A 9927-nucleotide genomic window follows, 5' to 3' on the forward strand; every position below is an offset into this window, starting at 1 on the left:
GAGAAAGCATATAAAGGCAATTTATGATCGTGTCCCTAACTGAGTCACAAAGAATAAATAGGGGTGGGGAGAGGTGACATTTATTGGCGGCCTATGAAATTCCTGTGTAGCCATATCACAACTGTATCTCAATGACTGTGTATGTAATTCCCTTTGCCCCTCTCTGAGCACATAGAGAACATTTCTGCCCCGTTCAGCCTGAACCAGAGTGGCTGCTCCATGAGCACGTCTTGAGTAAAGGAGAGAATGAATACTGGAACGTCCACCTGACACTTCTTCTTAGTTATTTAATGTAACCCTGGGAGGTAGACATGAATATTCCTGTTTCACACCTGAATTGAGGGTCTAAGGGTTAAATATTTTCCGAGTTCACCCAGCTGGAAGGTAGAATTCAAGCACAATCTGAGGGTAGCTTTTACTTTTAGCACAAGGAAAGGGTTAAATACTTTCCAAGTTCACCCAGCTGGTTAGGTAGAATTCAAGCACAATCTGAAGGTAGGTTTTACTTTTAGCACAAGAAAAGGGTTTCTCGAGTGGCGAAGAACAAAGAAAACGTTTCAGGCGGGGGGAACAGCATGTGTGGAAGCTCAGAGTACATGTTTGGTGCGGAGCTAAATACTGAGAGACCAGAGGGGGCAGAAGGAAGGCTGGCAAGGTGGGTGTGAAGCCAGCTCTGGACTTCACTCAGCAACAGTGGAGAACATCCAGCAAAAGGCCATGATCACAGCTGGGCCTTGGGAGCAGAGCCCTGGAGTGAAGGGCAGTGAGGGCAGAGGCATGGAGACTGATTGATGAGCCCACGGCAGTTACATAGTGAGATGCCGGGGGCCCCAGTGAAGGCCGGGACACTCGTTGGCATGGCCTCTGGACAGGCTGTCTTTGGTCTTTATTCCTGAATTCACACCAGTTACTCCCTTTTACTGCCACCCACGTCTTCGCTACAGTTGCCGACCAGCTTGAGTGCCCAAATCCCTGTCCTTTTCGCCAGCTGCCCTTCCTCCTGGAATTTCTCATCTCCTTCAGGTCCTAAGACACCACTGCCTCCTAACCACCCTTCTCCTCCCTGGTGCTGTTCTTTCCTGCTCACTGTCTAACTGAGACCCTCAAGATAAAGGCTCTGGGGCTTCCCTGGTGGCGCAGTGGTTGAGAGTCCGCCTGCCGATGCAGGGGACACGGGTTCGTGCCCCGGTCCGGGAAGATCCCACATGCTGTGGAGCGGCTGCGCCCGTGAGCCATGGCCGCTGAGCCTGCGCGTCCGGAGCCTGTGCTCCGCAACGGGAGAGGCCACAACAGTGAGAGGCCCACGTACCGCAAGATAAGGGCTCTGCCGTATCCCCTACCTCCCCAGCAGCAGCCCCGTCCATGCCCAAGGCTTTCACTCATTTCTGGGAGGGACAAGAAAAAGGCACCCTAGACAGTGCCCTGTGAAGAGCTTCAGAACCTTCCCAGCCTGAGATTCCGGTGGTCATGTCATCCCCAAAGGATGCGTCAGAGAAGTTGAGCAAACTCCTTCCCAAAGTCAACCTCCAGGGTCAGAAGATGTTCCACCAGGAAGCTGAGCAAAGGAAAAACACAGACATTCTCCACAGAAACAATGTACATGGCCAATAAGCCTATGAGAAGAAAATGGTCAACTTCACTGGTAAGCTTATCGCATTGCACCCCCCTCTGTGATGTTAAGTAACGTAGCTGGTATTGGTTGGGGAATAAGATGCTGATGGACGTTAGCTTAGTATCATATTTCTAAAGGATAATTTTGAAAATGTGCATCAGGGATCGTGGCAGAGTCATACCATTTTAATGATTCCACTTCTAGTTACTGACCCTAAAGTAAAGTAATCTGATGCAGATTTTTTAAAAAAATGTTTTACGAGAAGGTTTATTGCATCATTATCTATGAAAGATGGGGGAAAACCTGTCCAAGAATAAAAGAATAGGAGACCAGTTAGAGGACTAGGGTATTCCATAAAATAGAATATTAATCAGCCACTGAAACAGAAACTGCCCATATAAATACCTATTCAGAAAAAGACCAAAATGTTAGCAATGTTCATCTGAGTGGTAAGCTTAAGAGAGATTTTCCTCCTTTTGTTTGTCTATATTTTCTAAATGTCCTACCATAAATAGGCATTCACGATATAATGTCTAAACATAATAAATGCATATGCGGTAAAAATTAAAACCTAGGTGTGCCCAGTACCTTGGAGAACTCATGCAAAATCACTAATAATTCCCAAGCTGGGATTCCCCACACCTTTGTGATCAAAATGCTTTAACAAAAATGATCTAGTGTCTGTGTTGCACTAGCCATCCAAGACACCAGCTCTCCTACCAAACAAGTAAAATTTTACTTTCTTGTCCTGTGTACAGTTCTTATTGCTTCTTTCTTTAAAAGATAATCATTTGAGTTAGGCAGCTGGTTTGCCAAGCAAGTTTTTCACTTGGTGGCATTCTTGGGGAAAAGCCCTCGAAAACACCTTGGGACAAGTCTGAAGATCGCCACCTCGATATAAGACAGTCCCCTCCTACCACCTCCAAAACACATTTCTGCTTGTGGTGGCTCAGCGGGGTCCATGGGAGCAGCCCTGAAGGGTGGGGTGTGGAGCGGGGGCACACCTGTGAGGGCAGGTGCTACCCAGCTACGGGATCTTGTGCAGTTAACTTCTCTGAACTTCCATTTCCCCCGGAAAATGGGGATGAATGATGCCTGCCTTCACCACCCTTCTCATTCTAGAACAGGGGTCCCCAACCCCCGGGCCGTGGACCGGCACCAGTCCGCAGCCTGTTAGGAACCGGGCCGCACAGCAGAAGGTGAGCCACGGGCAGGCGAGTGAAACTTCATCTGCCGCTCCCCATCGCTCCCCATTGCTTGCATTACCGCCTGAACCAACCCCCGGCTCCCCACCTCCTGTCCGTGGAAAAATTGTCTTCCACAAAACCCGTCCCTGGTGCCAAAAAGGTTGGGGACCACTGTTCTAGAATATCCTACAAGAGAAGCCATGTGGGGGCCACTAGGCTGTGTCACTCAGTCCTGGGTGTACTTTCAGCCCTGCCACACACAACCTCAGTGACTTGGGCCTGTCTCCTTTTCTGGAAGGTCATTCCCACCTGGCAGAGTCGCCTTAGGGGTGAGACAAGGCCGGGGCCACCTTGCCTCCGCCCCCCACCCCCTGCCCTGCACACACCTGTGGCGAATGAATGGGCTTCCCGGCTTCCTAGCACCAGCAGCCAGGGCCACCTGCCGCTGCCCCTGCCCACTGCCTCCCTGAAGGGCTGTTGCTCTGATTGCTGTAGAAGCATGGTATAGTGGGTTGAATTATGTCCCCCCAAAAGATATGTCCAAGTCCTAATCCCCATATACCCTTGAGGGTGACCTTATTTGGAAATAAGGTCTTTGCAGATGTAATTAAGTTAAGGATCTCAAGATCAGATCATCCTGGATTTAGGGTGGGCCCTAAATCCAATGACTGGTGTCCTTATAAGAGAAAGGCAAGGGGGATTTGACACAAACAGGGAAGCAGGCTATGAGAAGACAGATGCAGAGGTTGGAGTGATGCCACACAGCCAAGCAACGCCAAGAACCACCAGAAGCTGGAAGGGACAATGAGAGCCTTTGGAGGGACCAGGCCCTGATGACACCTTATTTCGGATTTCTGGCCTCCATAGCTATGAGAGAATAAATTTCTGTTGTTTGAAGCACAAAGTCTATCGTAATTTGTTGTAGCAGCCTCAGGAAACTAACACACACGGACACCCCCAGTTAGAGCAAGTGGTAAAGAATGTGGGCTCTGGAGCCTGACAGCGTGGGTTCCCATCCTGGCTCCTCCACCTGATAGATGGGAAGCCTTGAACTAGTTAGTTAACATCTCCATGCCTCAGTTTCCCCATGTATAAAACAGAAATCAGTAACAGTGCTTCTTCCCAGGGTCGCTGGGAAATTTAACTGAGATATCAGTTAGAACACTGTCTAGCATATAGTAGGCCCTCAGTGAACACCAGCAGTTTTGATCATTAGTGTCACACCCAGACAGCGGGAGGCGTGGCTTCCTGATGTGTTGTACCCAGGGAATCTGTTTGTCACTACTCCAGTTCTGTCCATAGCTACGCATGGCTTTGTCAGTTCTGAAATTTTCTAAAGGCTTTGAGCATCTATTACTACTCCCTCCCTGGACTCCCCGTCAGCCAGCAAACTCCAGTGTCGCCTCTCCCTACAGGCTCCCAGCTCAGCCCAGGGGACAGCCTCTGAGTGGTACCCCCTTCACCCTCCTCCACCGGGGCCCCTCTCGGAGCCTCAGCAGCAGCCCTGGGTTGTGGTTCTTTCTGCCCCGTTCCCGTGTTTCTGTCTAATAAACAAGACTATAAAATGGCCTTATTCATCCTACCTGGTTCAGAGCACCTGCCTGGGCAGAGCCAGGTCTCCTGTGTTTGCTGAATGAGTAAGTTTATTACTCTGCGTAAAACACTAAACGTAAGCCCCCCCTATGACTCAGTGATTCTACTTCCAATTATACATCCAAGAGAAATGAGTGCACGTGTCCATCCAAAAATGTGTACAAGATCTGTAGTGGCTTTATCCATAATAGCAAAAACAAAAAAAACAAAAAAATACAACTACTGCCTTTTAATTGCTCTAAATTTATGTCACCTACGCTTCAAAGGTTGCCCCTTTGTCTACTGTGAACAAGTCTGTTGTGACCTTCACCACACTTTTTTTTTTTTTAAACCCCACATTTGTTTATTTATTTGGCTGTCATGGGTCTTCGTTTCTGTGCGAGGGCTTTCTCTAGTTGTGGCAAGCGGGGGCCACTCTTCATCGCAGTGCGCAGGCCTCTCGCTATCGCGGCCTCTCTTGTAGCGGAGCACAGGCTCCAGACGTGCAGGCTCAGTAGTTGTGGTTCACGGGCCTAGTTGCTCTGCGGCATGTGGGATCTTCCCAGACCAGGGCTCGAACCCGTGTCCCCTGCATTAGCAGGCAGATTCTCAACCACTGCGCCACCAGGGAAGCCCCAGCACACTTTTATACACCGGACGTTTCCACTTCCACTTTCACCTTTCTAGACTCCAGAACTCTGACCCCTTGAGGCTCTTGCACTCGGTGCCTGTTCCCTGCTGCCATCCTGAGCAGCTCCTCCCCCCCCACCCTTCCTAGGAACACTCTGGAGCTTCATGTACACAAAACAGGACACAGACTCCAATCCTCAAGTTGATCCCTGGTGTTGTGTGGTCTTTGCGGCCCTTGCAGCACATGGAGAATGGAGAGTTCTAGACCATGTCCCTCTCTTTATCCTCCTTCCTGAGTCCCAGGCGTCTAGGAAAGCTCCCTCCAGAAATCCCATGCTCACCCCAAGCTCAACAGGCCTGCCTGGAGCCCTTTGTCAACCACCAAAAAGAATCTCCTGCTCCCCAGTCACACAGGTTCTAGAACCATCTATCTTGGTGCCCATCATCAAGAGGGACCTTCCTCTCTATTTCCAAGGAACTTGGGTTCCCAGCTGGACCCCCATGGCCTCATGCCAGGATGGCTCCCAACGTCCCTCTTTGCACCTGTCCTGGCAGGGGTGACCCACCCCTGCTCTGTCCTTGGAGGTCCTCTGGTGTCTAAAAGCCTCCACCTGGTTTTGATGCTCCTGTTACCCAAAGGTATTCCCTCACCAACCTGCCTTCCCCACCGGGCACATGCCCCTCACCTTTGGGACATTCCTACACCTCGACTCCCCTGCACAGCCCTGCAGCGTTTTTCTACTTTCTCAGGCTGCCATTCCTTCTCCCCACTGTTCAGTTGTCCAAAATTTCATCAGTCCTCTTGGTGAACTGGGGTACCAAGAGGAGGGAGCAGATGAGAAACAAAGAAAACCACATATGCCACCAGCGGTCTCTGATCTGACTTCTGAAGAGGACCCAGAATGCATGCAGTGGGATGGAGGTATTGCAGAGGGCGGAGGGCCTCCAGTGCGGGGTCAGGGCAGCACAGACCTGGTATCATACGGGTGAGGCCATGCTAATTATCATATAATCATGGGTCATGCTGGTCCCAGGTAAGTCACTCACCCTCTCTGAGTCTCTCTTTCCTGTCTGCCTTCCTTTCCTTTCATAATTTTCCTGATGAGTCATACAGGCTACATGCTCTGAAATGGCTTTGTGAATAGCAGAGCCTTCTGGGAGTAGGGGGCTGGGGGGCTTGGGGTATCATCAGACCTGGTGTCCCCCAGAATGGCCCTCCTTGCCTGAACTCCCCACTCCTGATGGCTCTGTGCATTTATCAAAGATAGATGCTTTTGACTCCTTGGCGTTCTAACGGATTCAACATGATCTTTTCCATGCGATTATGAGCACCTTGCAATAATTTGTGTGGGTGGCTGTCTCGAAGGCATGGCGGGAGAAACAGAGGCAATACCCTTGCTGATTTCTGGATCCTTCATCACTGTCATCGTCATCCCCACCATCCCCCTCCTCAGCATCTGCCTGGGGAGCAGGGATGGGAGGACCCCTCCTAAGGTTGACCCCCTTCCATAGCTTCCTTTTCTCTGTATATTAGCTTAAGGCTAAAATGTCTTTAATTAACATATTTTCATAATGTCCCTAAAGCCACGAAGTTCACACCCCCAGTCCTGGCTCCTCTCCCCTTGGCTTCTCCCAGCCAGTGCTGCTGCCCCCAACATGTCTTGGTAGGGGAGGAAGAAGTACACTAAGGCATGGTCAGCTGAGGTGGCCCCTAGGGGCCTAAGTTCCTGCGTGGCTTCTCTCACAGCCGCCCTGAAGACCTCCAAGGCCCCCGGCCACAGCTCCCACCCTCCCACCCACCCACCCACTTGCCACCGCTCATCACACACCATGCATGTCCTTCAACTCAAGAGATGCCTCTTTCACCTGGCACCTTGGGCTCACTCCCCCAATGCCCCTCACCCCAGCATCTGCCCTGCCCACCCCTTCCCAGGGGGACTTCCCTGTCTCGGGGGAACCAGAAAGTCTGTTCCGCATGAGGGAACCCATGGGAATCAGCTTGTAACCAGTCTCTTCCCAGACAAACGGCCGTGAAAAGGTTTAACACGGACCACAGAGTCTGTCTCTCCCTCAGCCTTTCAGCCATTTCTAACCAGAGGGGCTGTCCCTGGCACCCCTGAGGCTCTCCCCAGGCAAGGAGGGAAGCTGCTGGACACCCCGTGGACTCCTGACCTCCCTGGCCAGGGCTGGCAGCCTGTGCAGTGTCTCTCTGAGGTTTGGAAAGAGCTGACCCTTAGGCTGGGGCAGACCCCAGGATGAGGGCAGGCAGAGCCCCCTGTTTTCCCAGGGGGAAGCCTGGAGAACAGAATGGGTGGATTCCAGCTCCCACTCAGCCCCGGGGTGGGGCTTGGTGCAAACTCTCAACAGCACAGTCCAGGCCCCTTCCTCCTCACCCGCAGGTCTCCGGGGTGACCCCTTTAGCTTCCAAAGGCGGGATGAGGTCATGGCCTGGGTGTCCAGCCCTTGGGCAGCCCCCTCCCCTGAAAAGCGAGGGAGGGAAGGAAGAAGGGAGGCTAGCCACCTGCAGCCCTGCCTGAGGCCAGCACACACCGGGACCACCGCGGGGCTCGGGCTGTATCTCACTCACCTGATGTCGTGGCTGTGGCAGCGTCGGACGCCCAGAGCCAGAGAGCCATTGACAGGATCCAGGTCGCCAGCATCTCCCTGAGAGTGAGGCCCTGGGTGTAGGATCTTCGCACATCAGAAGAAACTAAGAAACGAGTGCCTCCCAGGGAGGGGTCAACCATATAAAGGAGCCCAGAGACCTTTGCCTCAGGAAGGACACTGCCTGGCCCCGGGTGGAGGTGAGATGATGAGGTTGGTGGGTGACACGGGGAGTTGGCCAAAGGGCAGCCGGTCAACCCTCCTCCTCTCTAAGAGACCTGAACCTCCCTCTGCGGGATCTCTATAGTGTGGAAGCCAGAGTCATGGGAGGGGCAGGGCAGGAGGAAGGGACAGGCAGCAGAGGCGTGAGTGCGCGATGGTTGCCAAGATGCGAGGGCCAAGAAACCCAGGGAGACGGTGACTATGGAGGGAGGGTCAACAGAACCCTAGAAGGAGCTGCCAGAGGGACCAGGCCAAGTGAAGGACCCTCCGCCCTTACTCCCAAGAGGCCCCCCTTCGGGTCTTCCTTCCTCATCACCCACTTCGAGCGGGCCCCTTCTGAAGAAGGGCAGTGCCTTCCCCCGGGCCCCCTCTGACCACCAGCGCTTCTCCTGGGTGGGACTTCCGCTCGCACCTGAGGCTTCATGGTCCTGGTCTCTACCCGCACACTGGCCACTGTCAGTCTCTCTCCTGTCCTGGACAAAGGTCCCGGGGGTCGTTCCGACACCCCCACCCGGAGAACCTCGTTCTGCCAGCCCTGACCACCCTCAGCTCAGTCCGACAGCCTGCTGCTGCCCACAGAAGTGGAAACAAGAGGGCCCCAGCCCCCGGCGTGGCAGGCCCTGGCGTGAGTGTGTCTGCCACCCAGGTTTGCAGTCTCAAGGTCTTTCGGGATGCCTGGCTCACCTATCAGCGCCAATGACAGCTGGCTCAGCTGGAGTCGCCCACCTCCCTGACTCAGCCGTAGGCTCTTAACGTCAAGGGGCACAGATGACAAACCCAACAGGCTCCCACCACCTGCTCCCACCCATTCCCTGAGAAAATGGGTCCTCCGATCTCGACGTTCCCTTTGAGGACAGTCATGGTCCCTGAGAGCTGCCCACGGAACCCTTCATTCCTTGCTGGGAGAAACCTGCGCTCCCAGGCCCTCCTACATCTCCTGACATCCTTGTTCCTCAACCGACTGGAAGCACCAGAGTGTGAGAAAGAGAAAGACACAGAGCAGTTTCTTTTACAATAAATGCTATATTATGTTCAGTTGGGAGAACGGGAGACTTGCAGACTTCCTGTCCCCAGGTGAGTGAGGTCTTCCTGCAAAGGAGGTTGGGGGCTTCTGTCTCCAGAGGTTATTGTAGGGATGGGGGTGAGACCAGGGAGAGGAAGGGAGGAAGGGGTGGGGAAGGGGGTAGGAATGGGGGGAAGCACTGAGGGAGGGGAGGGAGAGTTAGGGGAATGAGGAAGAGGTGCTGGAGGAGCTCTCCCACCTCAGGACCCCACTTCCTCTCATCCTCAGGGACCTGGGGGTAACAGGAAGAATGGAGCCTCATAATGGGGGACCTGGCCTAGGGAGCACCACCTGGGGGTCCTAAGATGCAGAGGGCATCTGTACCTAGCTAGGGATGGGGGGAGAAGAGGAGGGAGGATTTAGGACTGGGGCACTGAGATGCGGGGGGCAGGGGGGTATTTAGGGCTGAGGGTACAGGGATGGGGAAGGGGAAAGTACGGAAACTGGGGGAGATGCAGGGCTGGGCACTGGGCTGTGGGGGAGAAGTGACTTAAGAAGTGGGTTCAGAGGGGAGAAAGTTTAAGGGATGGGGGCAAGGGGTGCAAGGGGAGTTATATAAGGAGAGGGTAGGAGGATGGGGCGGGCTGCAGGCTGGTTGCATGTACAGGGTGAGGACCCGGCAGTAGGCATGCGCCCAGGAAAAGGAGAAATGGAGGCCTGAGCCCTGGGGAAGGACATGGGGACTGGGGATCTCAGAGAAGCCATGTAAGCATGAGGGCCGACACAGGAAGGTGCGCTGGGACAGAGGTCTGACCAAGCACATCTGGTTTTCACAATAATCCCACAAGGTATTAGGACGAGTGGGCCACACTCTTTTTTTTTTTTTTTTTTTTGCGGTACACGGGCCTCTCCCCTTGCGGAGCACAGGCTCCGGACGCGCAGGCTCAGCGGCCATGGCTCACAGGCCCAGCCGCTCCGCGGCATGTGGGATCCTCCCGGACCGGGGCACGAACCCATGCATGAACCCTGCATCGGCAGGCAGACTCTCAACCACTGCGCCACCAGGGAAGCCCGGCCACACTCATTTTACAGGTGAC

General features: G+C 53.6%; 1 protein-coding gene across 1 annotated transcript in view; it reads right to left on the reverse strand.

The window, feature by feature from the left end:
- Window positions 1-9927, reverse strand: part of LOC132505343 (mucin-12-like) — a 33147-nt gene that overhangs the window by 14047 nt on the left and 9173 nt on the right. The gene's annotated exons all lie outside the window — the stretch shown is intronic.

Source organism: Lagenorhynchus albirostris, chromosome 15 (genome assembly GCF_949774975.1).
Source record: "Lagenorhynchus albirostris chromosome 15, mLagAlb1.1, whole genome shotgun sequence".
NCBI classification, from domain to species: Eukaryota; Metazoa; Chordata; class Mammalia; order Artiodactyla; family Delphinidae; genus Lagenorhynchus; species Lagenorhynchus albirostris.